Genomic DNA, 25,219 nt, shown 5'->3' with positions numbered 1-25,219 from the left:
GCGCTCAGGCTAAACATCAAAGGGGTCGACCAATTGGGTTGTTGCTTCCGCTTCCGGTACCTCCCAGGCCCTGGCATACGTTGACGATGGATTTCGTTACTGATCTCCCCAAGTCGAAGGGCTTTGACTCCATCTGGGTGGTGGTGGACACGTTCACTAAAATGGCCCGTTTTGTTCCCTGCAAAGGTATCCCTTCGGCTCCTGTATTAGCGGATTTGTTTTTTGAACATGTGTTCATGCTATTCGGCCTTCCTTCGGTCATTATATCTGATCGAGGGTCGCAGTTCACCTCTCGGTTTTGGAGATCCCTGACGAAGCTATTGGGCATTGATACCAGGTATTCTTCGGCCTATCATCCTGAGACCGATGGACAGACCGAAAGGACGAATCAATCTATGGAACAATACCTTCGTTGCCTTATATTGCAACATCAGACCTCTTGGTTGGCCGCTTTACGGCTGGCGGAGTTCGCATATAATAATGCGGCTCATTCAGCCACTGGTTATTCTCCTTTTTACGCCCTCTATGGCCAACATCCCAAGGTCTTGCCGGTCCCTGATGCTTCTGGTTCTGCGAACCCTGCGGCCACGACATGTCTTAGGGATCTTTCTGCCTTACACGCTAGTACAGTGGTTCATCTCACTGAAGCAAAGGCTGCTATGAAGGCCCGTGTGGATGGCAAACGTCGGGCTGCTCCCCCTCTGGTGGTGGGTTCCAGGGTCTGGTTGTCTTCACGTCATCTTCGCCTAGTGGGTTGTCGGAAGTTGCTACCTCGCTTTGTCGGTCCTTATGTGATATCAAAGGTTGTGAATCCGGTGGCTTTCCGTCTAGTGCTTCCCAGCTCTTGGCGCATCCATCCTGTGTTTCATGTCTCCCTCCTCAAACCTTGTCCCGACTCTGTCCGTCTTCGTACCCCTGTTGCGCCGGTGTCCTTGACCTCTCCTGATGTTTTCGAGGTGTCGGCCATTTTGGGCTCCAGATGGTTTAGGGGAGGGATCCAGTATCTGGTGGATTGGAAGGGTTACGGCCCGGAGGAACGTTCATGGGTTTCCGCCTCTGACCTGAACGCCCCTCGCTTGGTAGCCCGTTTCCATTTAGACCATCCATCCTGCCCACGGGGTCATGGGCCGTTGGGGAGGGGCTATGTTAGGCGATCCTCAGCACATCAGGCCTCCCCACATCAGAACACTGCTCACATTCCCCCAACATCTCCATCCCAGCTTCGAGGCTCAAGGGATTCGGTGAACCCACAGAACCGAAAACACCGTACCTTCTTTGGTGTACGGGCTCGATTACAACCTTTCCTGCATTGGCAACTGCCTTGGAGGATATATCGCAGAAGGGACGGCGTTACGTCACCACGTTGGCCACGTGATACAGTGTGGCGTTCCTCACGTGATCTTGGTGGACGTCACATGACCCAGAGACGTCACATGACCCAGGGACACACAGTATAAAGAACTGAGAGGCAGGACGATCATTGCTTCTCAGCTGGCTTCGGACCCTGTTTGGCGTTACTACTTGCTCCTTGCTACCTCGACCACGGAACTCTATCTTGGACTCTCTTGGACACCCCTTTGTACCTTTGCTTGGAACTGTTTACCTGTTGCCGGATTTTTGGACTGCACATCGACTTGTCTTTGGATCATCCCTGAGTATCTTGCTGTACTTCTACGCCCAAGTCAAGCCCTATCTTACAGGTGGCCTACCCGTATCCACGCTTACCTGCGGTTCTACCACTCCAGGGACTGCTGTATCTTTTTGAGCCTCGAACCTCCCTACTAGGTTACCTGGGTCTCCCTTACACCAGATAGGTAAGACACTTTAGATTCTTTTGTTTACCTGCCTGTATTGTGATTGCCTGGTGCTTAACCTCATTCCTTCTTGACAGCAGCATCGGTGTTCCAGAGGCTCCGTGGATCTGGGAAGACATCTCTCACCTGTGGCCTCAAGGGTCGCACAGCGGGTTTCTATTTGTTCCCCTGTGCGTCACTTGGGGACGGAGGTCTCATCGGTCTACACGACACTCAAGTCAGAACACACTGAGTCCACAATAAAAGCATGCGTTGTCGGTTCTCTGATGCTCTCTTTTGGTCTGAGTGATGGGACTTCGTAGACCTCCTATTTGCATGGGTTCACTTGCGCCATCCGGCGGAGAGGGCAAGGGTTTACCTGAAAAACCAGATTCCGCCCGACGTTCGGTCTTCCGAGCGTCTACCTGGAGAGTTAGGTCTACTAGTTCGGGATATGCATCAGGAAGGGAAGGGATGACAGAAAGAGCGTCCTTCTTAGCGTTACACAGACCTTTGTAAAATACCACAGCTTTCTTGTTTTCAGGCCATGAAGTCTCAGCTGACAATTGGTTGAAGCGTGTGATGTATTCTATTAAGGTTTGTCTGCCTTGGGATAGTTCTAGGAGCTCTAGATCCCGGGACTGGGCTTTGTACCTGGTATTGAATACTTTGGCCAACTCGCACACCAGGAGATCAAAATCGTAAAGGGCTGGATGGTTGTTCTCAAGAAAAGGATTAGCCCAGGTAGCTGCAACCCCGGTCAAGTGGGATAGCAAAAAGGCAGCTTTTGTGGTGGAATCATGGAACACCAGTGATCGGCAAAGAAAGTGAAGTTTACACTGATTAATAAAGGTGCGATATTTTCTAGGGTCTCCCTGGAACTTCTCAGGGGGTGCCAATGGAAACTGAGTAGGTAACACCACGGGAGTAGGTGGTGTAGGAGGTACAGAGGGACCCGGTGTTGGTGTTGCCTGATTGCCAAATTCGGCATCTGCCGGTAACGGGTTGCGGGTACTTTGGATATTATCTAAGCGATGATGTATCGCGGTTGTGGCAGCCGCCACTTCGGTTCTAAGGGATGCAACAGCTTGCATTAGAGCGGCCACAGGGTCCCCGGCAGCGGGTTCCATCATCTGGACGACCGAAAAAAAAGGCTTCACAGTCTGTCAAGACTTGATGGTCGTGTAGCCGATGAAACCTCCGTCCCCAAGTACCACTCGAGCAAACAAGAAATTACTGCCCGAGCGGTCCTAGAGGCCACAGATGGTGAATTTTCGTCAGCCGGAACGTGGAATGCCGGAAGATGCCCCCTATGACCACTGTAAGGCAAACACGAAGTTAGGTCATAAACACAGAACCCCAGACTTGTATATGAATATGTAATAAGTCTGCAATAGGGCTTACCCTTAGGAGTTGGTTGGGACCCAATATTGGTGTAGGGATGTTTATCAGAGGCAGCCGGCAAGGGTGACGACCAGATGACAGTTTGGTAATGCACATAATAGGATGAAATCACCACCTGACGTAGAAGCCAGAAGCTGTAAGTCAATCAGTTGAAAAGTGCGTAATCCAAGAACAAAGTTCATAACAAAAAGGGCAATCCAATAGTAGTCCGGGGACGGAAATGTGGTCGAGTCCAGGAGAGAACAGTTCCAGCAGTATAGCAAAGGAGTAAGTTCCACGCAAAGGTACCGTGAAGGAAGAAGCCAAATCAGAGTCCAAGATCAATCCAAGGTCAGTGGTAGTAGTCTGTAATCCGTAATGCGCCCAACAGGATCAGCTGTGAAGCGCTGGAGGGCAGTCAGCGCGTCGCTTTTGAACGCTGATTAATGATCACGTGACTCTCATCATCCGTCACGTGATCGAATGTGCTGAAGGAGGAGCTCCCAGATGCCGGCAACGGAGACGTTGTAGAATGCCCGTGGCGTGTCTCCATGGCAACTGCCAACGCCGGAATGGAAACCAACGCCGGGATGGCAAAAACCGGCGTCGCTGACCTTATCCCATTCCTTGCCGGAAGGCCTGCAGGGGAGAGTATGTCCTGGCATGTATTTTGGTGGTGATAGTGGGGGCTGGATTATGGGATGTGTCCACGGAACGCGTGGATGAAGATGGGGCCGTGACACCTGGGAAACCAAAGGGTGAGGGAGTCTGCCTGCCTTGAATCTCTTCCCCTTATGGTAGGCTGGGGGGCAACACTGTGTAGATCCTTAGCCTATTTAACCAAAAATATTAATTCAAGTAATTTCCCATTTGGCAGAACATTCCGGGGGGAATTTTGTTAAAATTCAAAATTAACAAACCTCACCTCGCAGTGTGCACTGAAACTATAGCCTATAAATTAATTGTGTAATCCTTGTTGTCCAGCTGACCCCGACTTCTTTAAGGAAGAGGGGTGTCTTTGATCTTAAATCAGTCCAACTTTTTATCCAGATTCCCCAACACAGGCCTTTCAGTAAGCAGGGTCTGAAATACAGAATTCCCCAAAGCATTCCAATTTTTCTGTCTGACTTCCCAAGATAGACCAAAGCAAGGGGGGTATTATAATTGCCATCTGTAGTTTTACCAATTTTGAAATCCTACTACTGCCGTTTTAAGCCTGCAGGAAACTCAAAATTGCACAACATTACAAAAGAGCCTTTGTTATTGATCAGTGTAATTATTTTGTGAAGGGAAATTTGCAGAAAGTTAAGAATTGTGATTGTGTTCTTTTTAAACTAACTGTTGTGATGTATTTATGCTGAGAGACGTTGAATGTGTTATGCCATGGATAAAGTGTTTTTTGATATTTTTGTCGCTAGTTTCTATTACTTTTTATTTAAATAAATACAAATAGATTTCCCATGCACTGCCCTTGTTCTTGGCTCATTGTTAGCTCAGGGGAGAGGGATCTAAGGGGCATGACATGTGTCTGAGATAGGGCTAAGGAAAATTATCTGTTAAGCAGTTTGTTGCATAACCACGTGAGTGGGGAGGGAAGGAACTCCCCGTGTTGAGGGTGGCTTCTCAATAAACAGTTACAAATTGGGGGCTCGGGCCGATATTTAGCTTCCTATTCCTGACCCATGAAAAGTACATTGTGACAGTCTATTCATTTTGATGCAATTGCATTAAGGTGGACGGAAAAGTCATCTTTGTTTTGTTAAAGTGCTGCTAGGACATGACCCCTGAGTTCCAGGGAGGTGTATAGGTAAAAAAGTAAGAGTGTGTAAAAATGTATTTGAGTGAGGAAATCAAGCAGGAACAGGGTGAGTTTGTCCCTGAATAAAGAAAGTTTTATTGAAGTGCTAAAAGCCAATTGTGAAAATGACTACTTTACAAACTGGGGAAGCCAGGGAGCATCTGCTAGCTAAATTATTTCTCAAAGGAGAATGGGTTGAGGATGATGCAGGAAACTGGCAAGCCAGAATTGTGCGGGAGGTTACCTCAGTAGGCATTAATATATGGCTTGAAGCCAGAATATTGCACAAAGCACTTAAAGCATTTTATATGACCACAACTGCTCGTGATGAACAGATACAAATGGCTCAGCTACCCGATCAGTTATATTTTCATTTGCTGTTAGTAGAAGAGCGTTGGCAAAATAGTGAGGCTATTAGGATGAATCAGGCTGGAGACCTGTCACATGCCCAGGATTGTGTTCAACAACTCAAAGCTGAGTTAAAAACACTGCAGCAAGAGAGTGCAGAGCGTGAACCCCAGTTGTTTGCAATGCAAAATTCACAAAATGAAAGTGTGGAAAATCTGAGCACACTGCAGCACAAGCTAAATGACCAGTCTGCTCTTAATAGAGTTGTTTTGGAGGATATTATCGCATTCCAATCAGAAATAAAACAATTGAAAACTGAAAGTATTCAATTAATTATCAACAGGGTTGATTGCCAAAATGACTTTGATCAGATACATCAGCAGGAAAGTATTCTGAAACAACAGAAGACACAGCTGGATCAATTCAATTCAATTCAATTTATTAATATACATACAGCAAAATAGCTTTGTATATACAAGAAAAACGATAAACACAAAGCCACAAAAACACATAAAACAATTCATCCATTTAAAACAAATAAAACTCCTTATAAAAGATGAAATCACTACATGTACACATGCACACATGCACATTCTACATGCGCACATGCACATTCTACATGCACACATGCACATTCCACATGCACACATGCACATTCCACATGTACACATGCACATTCTACATGCACACATGCACATTCTACATGTACACATGCCCATTCTACATGCACAGATGCACATTCTACATGCACACATGCACATTCTACATGTACACATGCACATTCGGTTTTCGAATAATATTGGTGTAGAAACTAAAAAACATAGGCCAAAACATGTCCTTCCTGGTTCATAAATTTCAAATATTTCAATACATTTTCCATAAAATCTAACCATATAAAAAATAAAATTCACATCATTACCATCCATATGCATTTTCCACAGCAGTTTTGGATCATCACAATTAAAACTATTACTATAGGCTTTGAGGCATTGATTTCGAATTTGGTGAAAACATGTGCATTCAGTCATTATATGCTCAAGGAATTCCTGCTTACTCTCTCCACGTAACCTACAACACCTTTCACAAGGCAAGTGGTTCATATTGCCATTCAACACTTTACTTTTATTTAATTTTAATAATAAGTATTCTCTAACCACCCATGCCTCAGGAAACGCCATGATATATTTCGGCGAACAATTTCTTGTCATTATATATTCAATATAAGGCCTTCTATGTAGTTTTGTGCTAAGGACGACTATATTATTTTCACGGTCATATATTTTGATCTTATGTTTTAACCAGTGTCTAATTCGATTAGTGTTGTCGGGGAGTAAGTTTAGTTCACATCCATGTTTCCATTTGTTTAAGATAATTAATATTTTCCGCCAAATAACAAATTGAAGGAATTTATCAAGATTAGATTTTGCATAGTCTCCGGTGATGGTATTATTATTCACAGTCATCCAATCAACAGCACACATAAAAGATCTATTTATTCCAATAGACTGAATGCATATAAGCTCGAACTCAAGATAAAAAAATTCTATAGAAACAGCTTGCGGCATGCAAAGCGTTTCCTAAGCATTTTTCCCTCAAATATTTTTTAGCTCCTTGATAAAACCATGACCCCAGATCTCTATCCCATCTGTCAACACAGGTACAATTTTCATGGTATAGAGCAGCAAAACAGTTTCCACCGAGAGTCCCCCATTTCTACCAAGGCCAACCAATTTCCAACATTTAGTCTTGTTTCTTTCCCAATGAGCCTTCCAATTTAAATTCTCATCAATAAGCAGCCCCAAAAAGACATAGCTATTAACACACTCCAATTTCTTTGAAGCTAGAGTCCAACTCAATGACACTTTTGATTTTAAATTTGCCGAAAATATAATTATTTTACTTTTTTCAGTATTTATCTGCAAACTATTCTCTTTCGCAAAACTGCCTAGGCCATCTAGCAAACATCGAGTCCTTTTGGCGTGTAGTCTAGTAATAAAACATCGTCTGCATAGCCAAGGCAACTAATATGCTGTGTACCAACCTTTATCGGATGTAATAACCGTTGGTTGAAAGACAAAGCCAGATCAGCTAAATAAAGATTGAATAAGATGCAGAGAGCAATCCCATAGCATTTAAACGTACGTTGACACTTGTGTCACTATGAAGAAGGTCAACATCTTTAATAGGCCACAAGGAATATTCCAGTTTTTTAATTTACGCCACAAAATATTCCTGACTAGTGTCAAATGCGGCACTGAAGTCTATATAAGCAGCATAAGCCTTTGTTTTTCTACACAACCAAGACTATTCCACTGATGATACTAGAGTCACAATGTTATGACTCGTGCGTGACTTTGTTCGAAAGCCCGTCTGATATTTACTCAATATATCATGGTTCATTATCTATGTATTTAGCTCAGCAAGTAGACTCCTTGCAAACACCTTTGCCGGAATATCCAGCGTAGCTAGGAGTCGATAATTTCAAGGGTCACAATGTTGTCCCTTCTTATATATTGGGAGAATATGACTCTCTCTCCATGAAGATGGTAGGATGCCTGATTTTCCTATGTCAGTGAATAACTGGCATAGTGCTTCTGCCCATACTGATGGGCTCATTTTCATCAGCCCATTAGTAATCCCATCAGGGACAGAGGCCCGAGAAGCATTTAGGTGTTCAATTATACCCTGAATATCTGAGCATGACGCTTGGCATATCCACGGTACATCAGGGATCAGCGTGTTTGTATTAGTCTCATCAACTACGCCCAACGTTTTAGTTATGTGAGCAGCCCAGACCTCTTCAGGGATACTATTGATAGGTAACTGAGAGTTTTTCTTCACCCTCAATTCCCTTCATATTGCTACTGCATTCCCAGTAGTAGCCAAATGAGCAACATTAAGCCTTTGTTCATTTTCACATATACGTTTGTGTTCTTTCAACCATCTTCGGTCATCAAATTTGGCTTCTTTAATTTTAATGTTAATGGCTATTGCATCCATTTGCCAAGAGGGAAACAGAATCAATGTGGAGACAGTGGAACACAGTCTTTTCTTTTCTACATTAATTTTTTGATCAAAATGGTTTCTTCTTTTTGCCATATCACTGTTAGTTCATTCCACAGGTAGAAGCCACCTGAACCTTAATTTGTGCAATAGTATGACTGATAGTTCCCTTATATTTGTCTCATTCACATCATCCAGTTGACAGGCCTCAATAAAGGTTGGCAGCAGTTGTTCACAGACAGTTTTACCCTTAGCCAAATTAGCAGGGTGCCACTGAACGTGGTTACCACCATTATTAACAAAGATATTACTGCATTTGTCATAATACTTGACACGAGGGATTGTCTCATCCAATTTAAATAATACACATAGAGGTAGGTGATCACTCTAATCTCTTGACACAATCCCCATGTCAAGCACCATGTCCATGCCACTAGAATTAGTGAACACGTAATCAAGGGTAGACCCACTCTTTCTGTTAAATTGAGTAAAACCTCATTGCTTATCACTCGGACATAGGCCTTTTCGGCTCCTCTTTTGATGTTCAATAAGTACATTAACCCAGGGACTGTACAAATGCTTTTGTTCAGTCATACTACTTGGACTAGATCTCCCTATTAATTATATTTCCACATCTGGTCAGATAATATTTGCATTAAAATCTCCCATCAAATACAAGGGAAACTTATGTACATTTTTCAGCACATTAGTTTATACCACTTTCAAAATACCTTTGCTCATGACTCTGGATTGCAGATCATAAACATCAATAATAACAATATTAATACCAGGTTTCGATAGTTTTCCTATCAGCACATACGCAGAATCACAGGGAATCTCAACTACAGACCAAGGAGGACACACTGAGATCATTAAACTGCTCTTAGGCCTACCAAGGCGACCCTTCAGTGCAGTTTTTTGTATCGTGATTCTACCATCTAACAGCACATTTTCGACCAGCCAAGTCTCTTGTAACACAATATATTACTCCACAAGCCATTTTCACTGAACAAATGATTAAATCCTCTGGTGTTCCACATATAAAGTATATCGGTGTCATTGACTCAGCTGGGACAAGTGATATTTAAAAGCAATGGGTAGCCACTGCCAGTAGCCCAATTCATCAGTTGTATCACCACTTCTTTTAGCATTTTTTGGGCCACCAGTAATAGATCCATTTTCATCACCGTCGATCAGCTGTCATGGATCACTTAATGGTAGGTCAAACTCCTAGTTAGTACAGGCTGTAGCAGTACTAGAAGGCCGGTCTGGTGTCACTGGTCTGATATTATTTGTGGTGCTATTATTCGTTACATTGGAGTTAGACAGTCTAAATCTCTCAGAGTGTATGTCAATTATCTCACAGGAGAATCCCAATTGGAATATTTCAGCTTCATATTTGAGACTATATCCCAATGTTGACGTAGAGACAAACCACTACTTTATGACATTAAAAACAAAAGAACCAGTCCACCAGTACCCACACGCACCTCCACAGCCAACAACCTCAACCTCCTAGACTCAGTGACGATAAATCAACCCGAACCACTTGGTGACCTATACTACAAACAGAGGACACCTAACCACCCTAATCCCAGATCTGCCAAAGATAACACTACAATTCCGACACTATCAGGAGCCCTTATTAACGCTAGGTCCCTGATAGCACACAATACGGAAATAGCTGATATACTGGCTATGGACAACTTAGACATCCTTGCTGTCACTGAAACATGGCTCCATGATGCAGCCGGTCCTGCCCTTATGACTGCCATACCGGATAATTACAATATCCTAAGAGTCGACCGACCCAATTCCAGAGGAGGCGGCCTGGCCATCATAACCAAAACACATCTAGCTGCCAGACTCACCCCACACCCAGTAATCACATCATGTGAACTTCTCTCAGCTAAAATACCCATCTCAAATAATAGTACACTAACGATACTCCTTGTGTACAGACCACCAGGCCCACTAGGCAACTTTGAGGAAGACCTATCCAGCCTCCTCACTAATAGCATTAAAGACTCCACTCAGCTCCTTCTACTAGGCGACTTTTACCTGGGCTTTAATGACGCTAAAGACAAACAAGCCCAATCTATCCAATCCATTTTAGTCAACCACGACATCACTCAAAATGTCCTAGTTCCTACACACACAAAAGGACGCACACTAGACTGGCTAGCCAGCCATAACTGCAACATCACCATCTCTAGTATCCTACCTCAAATATGGACGGACCACTATCTTATATGCTTTACAGCCAGCATTGAGCCTCCTAAACCTAACAACAATAAAATAGCACCCCCCATGCCAACAAGAAGTAAAAAAGAAATCACAGCTGAAAAACTACTTCCACTTCTCCTACCAACTCTCACAGCTAGTTCTAATGATTCCAACCCTAGTGAGTTAGTTGAATCATTTAACAACGCCATGACCAAAGCCCTTGACTTGATCGCACCTATCAAACTCCACAAAAGTAAACGTGAAACTCACCTTAACTCTTGGTTCACCCCACATCTCAAAGAAATGCGCATCCAAAAACGCAAACTCCAAGCTATCTGGAGGCATACTCCTTCTGCTGACAATAAAACCACACTTGCCAACTTTGCCAAAAAATACAAAAAGGAAATAATTCAAACTAAAAAAGATTCATTCAATGATAGAATCAGTAAAGCCAATTCGAATTCCAAAGAGCTCTTCACCATTCTCCGTGAACTGGAAAATCCCATTGCCCCTACAGACAATGTCCCCAAAGACAAATCTTGGTGCACTAGTATCCAAAATGCTCTAGCAAATAAAATCACAACCCTTCAATCTAAAATCGCTAAGAAAAAAGCCACACTGAGCCCTAGTGGAACTCATACCACCCCACTGAAGGAGATACCTAGCATATCCACCCAAAATAACTGCAAACCTTTCAGGTTTACCAATATCTCCATATTGGAAACTGAAAAGGTCATTCTATCCCTTAAACCGTTGAACTGCCAAGGTGACAGCTGCCCTGCGCAAATCATCAAGGATGCAGCCAGAGACCTAGCACCCTTCATCTCGAAACTTATCAACGCCTCCTTCAACATGAGTACAGTACCCACCAACCTTAAAGAATCCTGGGTTCTGCCCCTACTAAAAAAACAGACACTCGACCCAGCTATCCCCACTAACTACAGGCCCATTACCACGGTCCCATTTCTCCTTAAAATCATCGACAGAGTAGCCTACCTCCAAATTCAAAACTATTTGGAGACACACCAACTACTAGGTTCACGGCAATCTGGCTTCAGACCACTGCATGGTACTGAAACGGCCCTTATTGACCTCAAGACACAAATCGACGAGCTGAAGGATAAAGGCAACACAGCTATGCTCCTCCTCCTTGACCTATCAGCGGCCTTTGACCTGGTGGATCATGCAGTATTATGCAACCACTTAGCGTCCGCCGCTCACTTCTCAAGTGAAGCTATAGCATGGGTACAATCCTTCCTAGCTAACCGTACGATGAGAGTGTTCTCCCCTGTAGCGGCAGCGGACCCAATCCAGATCACTTGTGGTGTCCCACAAGGCTCATGTGTCTCCCCGACTATGTACAATATCTTTACTAAGCCTCTCTTCGACAAACTTGACAAATTAGGGGTAACCTACACGAATTATGCGGACGACACGCAGATTCTCATACCACTATCAGGCAACTTTGTAGAAGACACAGCTCTAGTAAACAAAATTTACCTCCTCATTCAGGCATGGATGGCCTCCCACGGCCTCTGCCTAAATGACGACAAAACTGAGATATTGATCCTGGGTTCCGACTCCAACCTTAAAAAACTGAGTCCCAACTATCGCAATTTCAACATAGATGGTAACACAATCAAGGTGGCTACGGAGGTAAAAACTCTAGGCTTTTACCTCGATTCCACCTTATCGCTTAAAAAACAAGTCAACACCCTGGCATCCTCCACAGCGTACACCTGTAAATTAATCAGGACCTGCAGACCTTACCTCTCTAAATCCAACTGCATCACGCTAGCTAACGCATTAGTAATGTCCAAATTGGACTATTGCAACGCCCTCTATGCAGGTGCCAACAAATCCGTCATAAATAAAATGCAAATTTTCCAAAATAAAGCTCTTAGAGCAGCCCTGGACATACCCCGTAGAGCACATATCTCTAACGTTAGGAAAGACCACCACTGGCTCAAAATCAGCGACAGAGTCCTGCTTAAGACACTATCGCTTACCCACAAAGGGCTCAACAACAGAGCACCCCCCTACATCTCAGTCAGACTGACTAGAAAATCATCCAGTCACCACACTAGGGCTACCAACCACTATCTGCTTGAAACTCCCAGATTCAGATGCTCCAAAGCGGGCGGAGCAAGCTTCCCAGTCAGAGCTGCCCAGGCCTGGAACGCACTGCCCACTGCACTGAGAGCTAGCCTACCCTACTCTAACTTCAGATGCAAGGTAAAAAATTGGCTCTGGTCCAACGACAACTAATTCCCGCGGCACCCTATGGCCACGACACCCTTGTAACTCAGGCTAAAATAATTCTGCCCTCTCACTTCTACCTGTATACTTTCCCATTACTGTAACATGCTACTTTTTTTTCCCAACCGTTGTCATTGACATGTATGTACCGCATTACCGTATGTACCGCATTGACGTGTTTTTATACCTTGTATGTAACCTAAGCATAAGTAATCTTGTAACTGCTGCGCCCGGCTACCCCTGGGTTTTGTGCGCATTATCAAATAATAAACATAAACACATAAACATAAACACATATTAGCAATGCTAATTTTGCTCTGGTCCACTTGGTCAACTATTCGGATATCATCTGAGCGTAGGACACACAGACCGACAATACGATGAAAGATTTGCAGAGCAGCAGCCCTATTCAGTGGAGGATAACTTGGATCCGCCAAGAGAGGTTGCAACTGAAGGGCTAGTTAGGCAAAACCACAGATTTCAGCCAACCAGCAAACCAAAGCTCGGGAAGTCGCTTCTGCCCTGCCATGTCAACAACATCTTTTTTAGGCAATGAAGACCCACCTCTAGTTCCCAGCAAGGGAGGAGCTATGTCATTTGAAAGCCTTAATCCAATCACTAAAGTGTTGGATAAGGGGGGCATATTTGTATTGATAGCAGGAGTTGGTTTCACTTTCTGTGTAAAATCAAATTTTTGCTGTTTACTAGCTTGGATTGCACAATTTAGCAGATTCTTGTCACCATTAACTGGGTTTGAGGACTTAATTACATTGCCAGGAACATTTTCCATATTAACACTGCACGGATTGTTTTTCATGTTCAAGTGTCTGGCATACATAAATGCTTGGGTGACAGGTTTTGTACAATTATTTTTCTTTTTAACTAGATTTTTCGAAATAGTTGCCAATTTATTACTACATAATTTGCTGAGGGGCTTTATTACGGGCAGTCGGAGCAGGTGTATTTCCTTGAAATATAAAAAGGTTTCCAGTCTCGCTTGCCCAAGTTTCAGTATTGGTAGCCTGGTCGTGTGTTATTTTCCTATTTTTATTAATGCTTTCATGGAGTAGCAGAGACTGTATATCACGTTTATTTTCAAGTTTGCCACAGGTATTTACCAATGTGGTTAGCAAACATTCGAACGCCTGAAACATTTCATCAGAGCTCACAGTCTCCTGACTGCAATATAGAAGCGCAGCCTTAGTTGAAGCTTCACAGGAGTTTGTCGCTGGGACTGATGTTTCCCCTTGTGCTTGGGATTGTAACATAGTCTTGGTTGCAACTTGTCTCACCTTATTCTGATTTCTATTATAGGACCATACATATTGGATAGAGCAGAAAGGGTTGTGAATCTGTCTGCATGATATTCGGTATCGATATAATGTCAGGTTTGTCTCCCATATGTTCAATGCTGTCATTTTGAAGTGGGAGGTCAATGTTATCTTGTAGGTCGATCAGGGATGAAAGTACCCCATGATGAACCATCACTTCAGCGTTAATGCTAGAAGGTACTACTGTCAATATAGCTATTGCACAATGTTTGGATGTATCGACTTTACCTTCTGCATTAAAGACTTGTATAGACTAAGCTGATAAGACGTATTCTGAATCTTTCTTAATTCTGCCGCTACCTTGCGCTTCAGTATGGTTATTCAAAGCATTACTTCCCACACATGGACTAGCATCGGATATTAATGCTGTCACTGATTCATACATAGATGAAAAGGAATCAGCATTTCGCCGATCAGCTTCGTTTCCAGGCAATTTAGAGATTGATTGAGTTCGTCTTCAATCTCTTGAACAGCATTTTCCTCATCTATCACACTTAATCTCGCTCTTTCTGGAAAGAAGGCCGTCATTTTTTTTGACTGTGCTGCTGTTTTACTGCGAGAGATAACTTTAGGGGGGCAGGCACGGCGGGAACGCCTCACAGGGCCAGAGTTGTCAGAGATTGGTTCCAATAAGTTGTCACCATCCTGAGCCGCCATTGTACCAATGACTGGGTTATTAGCACTAATTTACGGACTGTTTATAAGTGTTTACACATTTGAATTTTTTCTAAAATAACGCTACGCAATCAATCAATCTGGGTCAATCTCAGTCATTTCCAGTCAATTCTTAGCATAAATAATGACGCAGTTACGCAACGGATAGATGTGTGAAGTGTGTCAGTATAATGTACTATCTTATTACCTTTGGTGATTTGTTATTAATGAAAGTTTTCAATATCCGTCAGGTACACAGGTTATCACACACACAAACCTAAATGCGCACCTTTGCCAATATAGCTAAATAACCAATGCAGCCAGTGTCTTACGACAACAAACAGGTTCCTGTCTGCAGTGAAATGCACAGCACGGCACACAGTATGCCCACAGCTCGTCCACGGGCGCGAGCACACAGCAGCCTATCCCGGCCAGTGCCAGCCGACTGGCCAAACTAGTTACTTAAAAATACCAATATCAGCGAATAGCATCTTCCTCAATAGATGAGAGCATGCACACTTTTAACCAACAGAGAACAATAGTATACAGCACAGTTACCGCACAAGTACATGATTGACATGCAGTTGCTCTCATGAAAGCATAAGGCAGCTCAGAGAGCAGCAGACACCAAACACCAAACAATTGGTCTCATTTCACTTAGATTTCACACATATACATGCACATACCACTACATTCTTTTTTATTTTTTTATTTGATTTAGCTGAAAAACAGCCTTTCAAATTTTAAAACATTCAAATAACCCACTTCAATTCATTAATTACGACTATATAATCTGATCGGCCATCACTCAACCTACTCAAAGCATAGAAGCTTATCAACTTTAACGTGATGCAATATTAAACCATCTGTAAACACCCACCATTTGTGAGCCCATCTAAAAAGCAATAATGCTGTCTCTGGCGCTGTCGCACACAAGCAGACAGCAGGACAGTACACTTTCACAGTGCACTTACTCAGATGCGCGCGCACACCTCTAATATGGCAAAGCTGGGTAAATGGAGGAGGGGTTTCGAGTCTGTGAAAATGCTCTGTCCAGCTCCACGAGTCCTCCCACGAATAAGCATGGGTCCAAAATAGCAGTCCAAGCAGCAAGACAGTACACTTTCACAGTGCACTTGCTCAGGTGCAGCTGGATCAGGAAAAAGACCTCTTGAATCAGGATAACAGCGTCCTGTTACAGAGGATAAATCATTTGGAAAGGGAGGTAGAAAAGGGACAGTCAGGTTCTCAGGAACTGACCAGAATTAGAGAAGAGAGGCACCAGTTAGTAGAGCAAGTGAGGCAAATAGAAGCTGAACTATTAATAGGCAGCAACATGTACAGATGGACAAGAGAAAGAGATCAGTCTTCTGAAGGAAAGGCAAAGCGCTTGAATATGCACGCAGCTTACAAGGCTCACAGAGGGAAAATGAATCACTTCAGCAGGAGGTGAAGCAAACAAAGGATCGGTTGGTAGCTCAGAGCAGAGTGCACGAGATTAATCAGGCCTTAGTGTCAGAATTAAAAAGCCAGCTCTCTGACTACCAACAACACATAAAGAGACACAGGTGTTGGAGCCTCACCAAGAAAATGATAAACAGGACCTCAGGCACCCTGACCAATCAGCACATGCGACAAGGCCCACTGATGGAGGTGAGGTGCCCTTCCCAACGGGGCCTCATGCCAGTCATTTACAACCTCTCGTTCACAAATGGGAACCAACCACATGCATGCCACATATCAAGAACAGGGTGACATGAGGCAGTTAGACTTACCCAGGCCTAGCGCAGCTGATCCAGAAGGCACATCCCTGTCTGATATTAGTGAGTATTAATCTCTACCACACAGAAGGGAAAGTGGTCAGACCAGTGTGTCCTGGAAGTAAGGAATAATATGGAAACTACTTCAGACCATGAAAACTCTTATGAGGAGAAAGTCAGGGAGTTAGATTGGCTGAAGATGCGATTACAAAGAGACCACCTTTGCTGCTTCACTGAAGGAGAAAAGCCAGACCCTCAGCCTGGCTAGGACGGGCATTCTAAAAACTTCTGTATATTCAGGGAAGTGGGGGGGGATTCCCCAGAATCCCTGGTAAGAGGGATGAGGAAACTGGGTTCTATCCTGTGCCTGAAAGTTCACTTTGGTCCAGGCAAGAGGAGTCCAGACCCTGCGGTTCTGGGAGATATTCTCAGTCTCATAAAGATAAGAATCACCTAGAAGGCAGGGAAGGGAGAACCGACAGCAGTTCGGTGTCAGAAGGTGAATGGACTCTGGTGCAGATGAAGAAAAATACAGGGAATCAAAGAAAGAGGTTTGTCCGAGACCCAATAAGACAAATCAAGGCCATAAAGAACTTCCTGACCCCATACCACAAGAATGCCAAATATTCATTATTGGAGCACCTGGAACTTTATGAGGAGATGATGGCATCATTCCAGATCAGGAATAAAGTGAATTGTATAGCATTTGCTAAATGGACGTTCTCACCTGAGTACTCCAGCTTCTTTGTATAACTGGAGGACCAGAATCATCATAAATGGTCCACTTATAAGGCACCCATATTGAAACATTTTTCCACCCATAGGAACCCACAAGAGACCCCTAAGGCTGCATATAACTTGCAGTGTGGGGAAGATCAGGCGCCTAGGGAGTTTGTGTAGGAGTTAAAGCGGGCATTTGCTCAGACTTCCCGCTGGGTGAACACCAATAGTAGGGAGTTTATAACTACATATTTCCATGCTCTCCCCAAATACTTAATGACTCAGTTGGTGCGTGACTTTGTAGAGGTGGAGCCAAGTACCCCCACCCAAAGCTCCTCCCCCATGCTGCCTTTATGTTGGGAGCCAGAGTGTGAGACATGTGCAGTACCAGTGAAAATACTGATATCAAAGAGAATCTTGGAAGTAAGGTTCCCATTGAGGAAGCCATACATGCATCCGCAACAATATGATGGCCATTTGACTGAAATCCCAGAGGAAGTGTGAAAACCGAGCAAAAGAGAAGATTGGTGACGTCAAGAAGAAGCAAAGCTGATGCACCCAGAAGAGATGCAGAGGCGAGAGAACATGCATATTCTATAGGCTCTAAAGAGCAACATTTCAGGCACGAGATGAAGATCTTCAAGCTACAGAAATAATGAAGAAAATATGAAGTCATTTTAAAAGTGTACAGATGCAGTAACGCAAGTAGACAAAGTATTCTTAAAAGCTGGCGATGCAGTGAATAGATTGCGGCGACGCGCCAACGTATATGCATAAGAAACCTATGAACTATGGATGATTCCACAATGTTCTTTAGCAGTCCTGGATCCCGGGAGCAGGAAGGCTTTTCCAGTGTCTTGCAGTTAGAAATTGAAAACTGAACCATGGGGGTGAAGCAAAGAAAGGCTTGGTTGGCCGAAGACCAGGGAGTCGAGGCCACCGTTGGCCTGAATATTCGCGCAGTGGTTACAGAACGTGTGAAAGGAAGAAAGCTCCTGTCTTAAGTGAGGGGCAAGAACATCGAAGAGGTCAGAGGTTCATCATTTAATTTTAAATGCAGAAAGACTCTAAAACATGGTCTGCAGTCATGTGGTCAAATGAAAAAAGACATCGGGATGAGCTGTATCGAAACCAAGAAGAAAGAGTATGCATATACTCCCTCATATTCTTCAGCACAGAGAACATTTCCGAGGCCAAGTTCAAAGCCTTAATTGACTGGCAGACTGCAAAAGCGATGATCGATGACAGGCTAATTGGTGGGGAGCTATGGTTATGACCAGCCCCCAGCACCTGGATGCCAGCCTGTGTGCTGTTTACGTAGGTGTAATATTACCAAGGGGTGCTAGGGTGCCAAGCAATTATAGAGGGCCACGTAATAGAGAGCCCTATAGTTTGTATAACCAATGGGACGTCATGTACTTGATGATGTTCGTAGAAACCTGCACTAGAGGAGGGTTTAATTGCCCCATCTGATGTTAGAGACCCAATCACCTTCCCTGACAAGTATGGAACGTATACCTAGATGTTCCCTGGAAGCCTATCACCTTCCCAAGTAGGTTTTTGTAGTTTGACGTCAATGATGACGAGTTTTTACTATAAATGTTGTGTTTTTTATGAAATGCATTGGGCCTGAAGATGGAACGAGTTTGTTGATGTTCATGGCACTCCCTGTTTTAGATAATTGATATTAAAACGGATGCACTTTGCCAACTTCCTGAGTCAGTTTGACTATTGATGTTTGAGTATATTCTCCATCTCCATCCATCTCAAAGTATTACTATCCCATCTTAAAGGGCTGGGATGGACATCCCAGTTCACATGGTAGCAGAGAGATGATGGTTTAAAATCCATCGACTTAGTAAGCTTTGGGGTCCCGGAATTATCGGACGTCCTCCCCCGTTTAGCTGGAGGAACGTGAAGCTCTTTGTAGATGGCGGCCATTAGTTTCAATAAAACGTACAAGTACAGGTGGGACGGGTCCCTCGTTTTCAAGCGGAATCCCCTCCCGACTTATACAGGAAGCTGACACGATCCCGAGGGTCGGAAGTCGAAAACGCGAATGGTGAGTAGGATGAGTGAGGTGGCAAACTGAATGAGCGCTGAGTGGGGAAGAGTGATAACGGGGATGGAGTAACAGAGGGTTGGTTGGGGTATTTTATTTTTTGGTTTAAGACAAAGAGCGTCATAGTCTAAAGAATATAGACAATGAGTGATCTATATAATAAGCCCAGAATCCTACATCAAGGACGTTTAGAAGGAGCTTGTCCTAAATGTCCAAGTGGACGTATATAGGCTTCGAATTATCACAGATTGTTAAAGAGGACAGTTCATACTCTGTTCTGAGTAATTATTAGGGGCATGAATGGTCACAAGGAGTCTTGACATAAATATATGTGGGCCAGCCAGTCTGTCAGTTTGTTAGTTTATCTGTTTGTCTGAATATTGTATATGGTGTATGTAGCAAGGAAATTAAACATTAAAAATAAGAAAAAAATAGACTGTGGTGGAAATACTGAGATTTGAAATGTAATTATGTATTTATATAGTTGACTGATAATGATCAGTGAATAAGTAGATTGAAGTAAATATGATACAGAGGCTTGGAGCTGTGACGATTGGTGCACGCTCATATTGTACTATTTTTCTAGAAAGCATTTCTTTGTGTAAAATAACAGCAAGTTGTGACAGTCGATTGTGACTACGTCAAGATGGAGGATGTTACTCCGCTTATACACTTGTGCAGATAACTACCAAAACACGCACCTAAGCTCAAGCAGTACACTGCAGAATGGGTTAAGGGCACGGCAGATAAAATGTTCATGCCATGACCACAAGGGGGATCATTGTCTAAAGCAGTTTTGCAACACATTACGACATACTTGCATGCAGCATATGCAGAAAAAAAGTTGAAAAAGAGGTTAGCCAGCTTAGAGCTTTGCAAGATGTACCAGGAGGAACGGGAAGACCCGCATCCTGAAGACTGGATACTTAACCAGTGTAAAGAGGGGGGTTATGAGCCTTCTGCTCCCCCTACCGCGCCTGAAGTAAATGACGAAAGTACAAAAGATGAAGGATTATATCCTTTAAGAGAGATTAAGGCAGCGACAGCATATAGCAACCCAACACATAAGTCGACTGCATGTAGCAGTGATGAGAGTCCCGAAAAGACTCCAGAAAGAGATGTGATCCCTTAAGTCCTGCAGAACAAGGAGAGAGGTGAACGACCAGGTATGTCCCTAGACATAGAGAGAGAAATAAAAAGATGGAAAGGAGAGAAAGATAAAGCTGACAAGGTAGCGCTCGTACAGAACAAATGGATGGGTGGCCAGAAATTGCTCAAACTTGATGAAAGAGCATCAAGGAAGTAAGACAAAAGGAAGGTCAGGAAAAACAGGGCAAAAAAGATAAAGAAAGAGAGAAATGATTGAAAGAAGACAAGGCCAAAAGAAAGAGTAGACAGAGGCGAGAACAGCTGCATCAAGATGAACAGTTGAAAAACAGGAAAGAGCAAAGGAGCAAAGGAAGTATGATAACAGGCAAAGAGCAATCGAAGAACAAGATAGGCTAGAAAAGAGAAGAAGAGGAAGAACAGAAGTGAAGAGATAAAAGGATACAAAGATGCAGCGATGAAGAGGTGCGTAGAGCAAATGAGTGAAGAGAGGTGAAAAGACAGAAAGAGGAAAGGGTAAGGGAGGAAGCAAAGAAAGGAAGAGAGTTTGATGAGGAAATAGAACTCAGGAGAAGGCAAAGGGCACGTGACATTGATCACATAGAGAAAGAGTTAATGGAGCCTAATCCTGTAGCAGCATGGGAGGACATAGAAGAGTTCTTCCCGACACATGAACCAATGCCAGGGCCGCCTAAAGCAGATTTAGAGGATCATTTTGATATAAGAAGCACTGGTGAGAAAATGAATAAGGTTTATCAAACGTGGACCAAACGTGAATTAAAAAAATAAGGGAAAAAACAATTGTTTTGAAGATGCACAGGCGCAAGGCAAAGAGGGAGGGTTCTTCAGACTTGAGCATAGAGCCTTGTCCTTGGACAAGCTAAATCCGAACATAGATGAGATAAAGGGAAGCCACACTAGTTGGGGACAAGGTATGTCAGACGAAGACAGAGAAACCTTCCATGAGGAGGGGGGAGCAAATGCATGTGATTCTGAGGGGTGTTCTCTGACAGACAGGGAAGTGAGATGTCAGATCCAAACCTATCTAAGTCGTGGATGCCAGCGCCCCTAGCGTGGCCAGATTGATCTAAAGGGCGTTCCCATAGTGTGAGAGGGTACTTGCCACCTTATGTGAGCAGATTAAGGTCATTACTGGGAAGAAGGCGGTGCAGGATCATTGTCCCTGCTATAGACAGGCAGACAATGGGGATGAATGTGATTTTGGGATCTCACAGTTCCCGTTGTTAGAAAAAGGAGGGGTCAGACCGCATTATATACCATGGCCCCAAATGGATAAGGATAATTCAAAGTGTAAACTTCCGAGTCTGGTGCCGGAAAATGTATCTATGAATTAGAGAAAATGACAGGAGGAAACATGCTAGCAATAGGGGACATTAAGGGTCTTCTAGCAGCTATACTTGTAGAGAGAGGTGATGACATTTGGTCAAGAGCAGGATACGTAGGTGTCTCTGCTCAGAACACAGCTCATGACGGAGCACTGTTTAATAATTGTAGAGTGGCAGTTTGGAAAGTACTTCGAGTACAGTATCCGGATACGTTGGATATGGGAGCTATAATGGCACGTAGGATGCAAGAAGGGGAGGATCCGCTTATTTACATTCAGAATTTCCAAGAGCAGTGGAGCTTGGAAATGCGAGAGACATGGGGAAAATCTATACCGGTATTCTATCATATATAATGTCAAGGGCTGCCAGACAAGGTGCAGAGACAGCTCAAGAAGCTTGTGGGTATGGAGGCAAAAACATGGCCATAAATACAGCTGACCATAGCGCATCATTGCCGATTGTTGAAAGAGAAAAATCAAAAGAAAGAAGACGTAGAAAGCTTGAAGAGGCTAAGTTGGTACAGAAAAAGCTATCAAGTATTCTATAGAAGGGGCAATGTTAACTAGTGGAGAAAGGTCTGGATCACAACAATTAGCAGGTATGCCACAGGTGAATAACCAACAGCAGTTCGATCAAGGAGGGAATGGATGTATACCACGAGGTAGAGGAAACTTCCATGGAAGAGGAGGCTTTCAGAATAATCAAGGGAATTTCCAGAGTAACCAAGGTGGGTTTCAGCCTATGCAGAATGATAATGAAGGCATGCAGGGAGGGCAGATTATAAGGTTCCCTCCTATATGTTGGACATGTGGAATGACAGGGCAGGTAGCACAAACATGTGGGAGCCAAGGGTATGTACAGAATGGGCAGTTCTCAAGAGGGGGGACCACTTATCTGCCTGCATATAGCTCATAAAATAGGGACGGGTTTTCCCAAGATCAAACAGCATATCATGCACAAGTTCTGAGAATGCAACAGGCTTTACAACCACGGCAAGCACCATTGAATCCGCCAGAAGGGCAGACACAGCACGCACCCATGCAGATGCAGCTGAGCATAAACAAAGGACACATACTGACTCCTAGGAGAGGGGTGTCACTGTTGAGGGTGGGAATCCTTTCACGGGCACAGCAATAAGCATGTACCCACCATAGGACAGCTCACTGGGTGACTTGATGTGTTCAGTACTATCAGTGATGCCAAATCCTCAAGAGGAACCAAGGATTGGTGTCACAATAGGAGGCAAATCCTTTTCTTATTTTTGGTAGACACAGGTACAACTCGCTCATGTCTAGGGAGGGAACATTTTTATTATCAGGTAATGCCATGAATGCTCAAGGTTTCACAGGAGCAACAAGTAGAGTTCCTTTTATGGAAGAATTGCCAGTCTCTATAGGAGAATGTGATATGTCTGTTCCATTGTTGTATTCAAAACAGACACCAGTTAATATACTGGGTTGAGATCTAGTGACAAAATTGAACATGACGATTTCTTTTACTGATGAAGGCATAGTGTGTTCAATGCCAGGAATACATTATTTAAATGTGAGCAAATTCATAATGGCATTTACAAGTCAAATAGCCATACGAGGCGTGCCATTACAACCAGAAGTATTTCATTATGGAGTATGCATTTTGTTAACATGGCTGCCTGGTTTAGTAGGTCTACGAGAATACCTGATGAATTTCTCTTTAGGCCAGAAATCTCCATGGACGAAGAGGGGGATGGAGTCTTCCGCTAGAGTTACAAGCAGCTGTGCTGAGAGGGGTTTTGGCCATGTTCATAGGATTTGATGACAAAGGCAGATCATGGAGCACAGTAATTGATATTGGAGAGGGCTACAGATTAACTGAAGTCACTGATGTGGACATATTTAAGGATGGCCCATCAGATGACAAAGTAGTGTTCGGAATGAGCATTACATATTGGGTTAGGGCAGAAAGATGCAAGGTTCCACAGAGAATGATGATAGTGAGACAGTGTCCTGCGTTTTTTTATCAAGACATGGCAAAAGTGCCAGTTCATTATGGACTACGGGCCCTTATGATGTAGGCCTATTAAAGGGGGTTGTACAAGTTAAGATTTAACTGAACCCAGGAGCAATTTCACCTCAAACACAACAGTATTCCATGTCTCGAGAGGCAGACAAGGTTATTTTTAAGATGATATCTGCCATGATGGATCAAGGCATTTTAGTGATGTCAGAGTCACTATGCAATACCACAGTGTATCCTGTCAAAAAATTGAAGGGGAGGTTGTGGCGTTTAATTCAGGACATGTGCCCAATTAATCAGATTGTAGAGGCTGAGTTTCCTCTAGTTCCTAATCCAGCAACCACCTTATGTAGTACACCTATTGAGACATGATGTTTCACTGTGATTGACTTGAAAAATGCATTTTTCTCAATCCCATTGTATAAAGATTCCCAAAATCTGACGTTGTTTACGTTCAGACACACTACATTGAAAAGCACAATGTTACCCCAGGGGTACTGTGAGTCTCCATTGATTTTCACTAGAGTCCTGCAGATGGATTTAAGCAATATTGATTTGCCAAGTGTCGTGCTGCTATATGTAGATGATATTTTGGTCCTCAGCATATCAGAAGAAGAGTGCCAACGTGACTCAGTTCAGCTAATAATTGTTTTAACCGAGAAAGGATATAAGTTGGACAAAGAAAAATTGCAGTATTGCCAAGAAGAGGTGTTATACATAGGTTAGTTAATTTTGCATGAAGGAAAGAAAGTCACACCTGAAAGGGCTGAGGCAATTTTGAAAATAGTAAAACGCACACGATAAAGCAAATTCAGCAATTCCTGGGACTATCCAATAATGTAAGAGCATGGGTATTTAATTATAGTTCATACACAAGGCCATTGTTGCAGGTCCTAAAAAAGGCTCAAGCAAATATGGAAAAGATTGTTTGGACTGAGGAAATGGAGGAAGTTTTCGATGAGTTAAAAAAGGCAATTTGTACAGCTCCAGTTTTAGGGATTCCTAATTATTCTGAGGAATTCTTTTTATTCTTGCACACGAATGGAACAGTCATGACAGTGTGCTCTGGGACCCCCAACTGGCCCATAGAGTCGGGGCTTGCACACAAGCACTTTAAGACAAGATAACAGCACCCTTGAGATGGATGGGGGTTCAGATCAATACTCTGACACCAAATCAATAATGACAACTCAACGGTTTGGCAAAGGGAGTCCATTTAATGACAAGTACAAAAACAGGGAGTCGTGTGAATATCAGCAGATACGTGATCTTCACTCTCGCTTCACAACTCCAACGAACTTCATAAAAAACATAACCTTTATACTTTTTTTTATTTCTTTTTTTATTGTATTTGGTTTAAAAAATCCATACAAAAATATGGTCAAACCATTACAATGTAATACATTGATAATCTTCAAATTCCATTCATACAGA

This window comes from Ambystoma mexicanum, chromosome 14 (assembly GCF_040938575.1).
Source record: "Ambystoma mexicanum isolate Mex_15411 chromosome 14, UKY_AmexF1_1, whole genome shotgun sequence".
NCBI classification, from domain to species: domain Eukaryota; kingdom Metazoa; phylum Chordata; class Amphibia; order Caudata; family Ambystomatidae; genus Ambystoma; species Ambystoma mexicanum.
This window is presented reverse-complemented; position numbering follows the sequence as displayed.